We start from the raw sequence: 1723 nt of genomic DNA on the forward strand, positions 1-1723 counted from the left end.
AAATATAGGGCTTTCAATTAAATTTGAAATCCTTTTTTTTTTTTTTTTTTTTTTTTTTTTTAGGATTATATACTAGGTAGGGTTCTCGACAGTGTCGCATAAGAAGAAATGCTGCTTGACCAATACCGCCCCACCCCTGCCCCTAATCCCATCATCCCCGGGTCCATTCCCCCTCCCCTCGGGTCAAAAGCGCCGCATAAGCTTAGCACCTACACCCACAAGAGGACAAGTTGGAGTGGGAGATGTGGAGAGTTCTGGACCCAAGTTTCCTGTGAACGAAAGAGGGGAGTTGGGGGGGGGGAGTTTTTATAAATGTAGATATATGTACAAATGCCTGGGTAGTCTTCAGGAGCAATGACGTCACCAATCTTACGGAGAGTACTGACGTAATTGATGACTTCATTAGTCTTCTGGGACAATGACGTCACCGGACACTTTCATGTTTTTCTGTAAGAATGACGTCACCCGTCTTCTGGAGGAGTTGTAATGAGATCCAGATACGATGGAGAGAGGTCGGTCCTTCAAGGCCCTGCCCGGACTTGAGGACTTTGTCCGGGACCTCTTGGCAGTCCGGCGGTGAGGTTCCGATCTAGAGGATCTGGGCTAGTTAACGCCATAACCCGCCGCGAGATGGCAGTAGTGTCGCCCCGCCAGACAACAGACAAACAGAAGAGGTCATGTGTATTTCTCCAGACGGATACGCAACACGGGACAATCCACCTAAAGAACGAGGTGTGGTGACCATCCCAGAATGAGGAGGAAGAGGAAGAGGAGGAAGAGGAGGAGGAAGAGGAGGAGGAGGAAGAGGAAGAAGAGGAGGAGGAGAAGGAGAAGGAGGAGACCCCAGCTGGTGAGTGGAGACAGAAGAAGAAGAAGAGGGGTGAAATGCACCAGATAATTGTTTGTAATTTCCGAGGCGATGCCTCCAAACAACTCTCTCGAAAGGCTTTCGAAAATGAGGAAAGCAGATACGAAGAGAAACAGGAGGAGGAGGAGGAGGAGGAAGAGGAGGAGGAGGAGGAAGAGGAGGGGGAGGTATGTCTTGACTTCCCTGGCACCAATGCCACTGGGTAATATGTATGTACACGCGCGCGCGTTTTGTGTGTGTGTGTGTGTGTGTGTGTGTGTGTGTGTGTGTGTGTGTGTGTGTGTGTGTGTGTGTGTGTGTGTGTGTGTGTGTGTGTGTGTGTGTGTGTGTGTGTGTGTGTGTGTGTGTGTGTGTGTGTTCGTACTTGTAATTGCACGAGTCTGCGTGATCCTATGTGTATCTACGTGTGTACATGTGTATGTATCTCTCAAAATAGAACTTTGGAGTTAGAGAAAGTATATTTGCATACGATATGATGTATATATATATATATATATATATATATATATATATATATACATATACATATATATATACATATATATATGTACATATATATATATGTACATATATATATATATGTATATATATATATATATATGTATATGTATATATACATTTGTGTGTTTGTGCATGTGTGCGTATATATATATATATATATATATATATATATATATATATATATATATATATATATATATATATATATATATATATATATATACATATATGAGCACTGACGATTAGCTATGCACCAGATATTTTCAGGCCAGCGTGTGAGGGCACGTGAATCTAGAATTTCTAGATTTAACTTAATGAAACAGTAGAAAAGATTTGACTTAATTTCTGGAATAT

The 1723-nt window shown here is 41.9% G+C and overlaps 1 protein-coding gene across 2 annotated transcripts in view; it reads left to right on the top strand.

The window, feature by feature from the left end:
- LOC143032741 (uncharacterized) overlaps positions 1–1358 on the top strand; it is a 311331-nt gene extending 309973 nt beyond the window's left edge. For both annotated transcript variants that reach the window (XM_076197699.1, XM_076197701.1), the window contains one exon: positions 1–1358. This exon is cut by the window's left edge and continues 444 nt beyond it. The gene's annotated coding sequence lies outside the window, so the exon portion shown is untranslated.
- The last annotated feature ends 365 nt before the right edge of the window (positions 1359–1723 follow it).

Source organism: Oratosquilla oratoria, chromosome 14 (genome assembly GCF_046742065.1).
Source record: "Oratosquilla oratoria isolate Oo_2021 chromosome 14, ASM4674206v1, whole genome shotgun sequence".
Classification (NCBI taxonomy): domain Eukaryota; kingdom Metazoa; phylum Arthropoda; class Malacostraca; order Stomatopoda; family Squillidae; genus Oratosquilla; species Oratosquilla oratoria.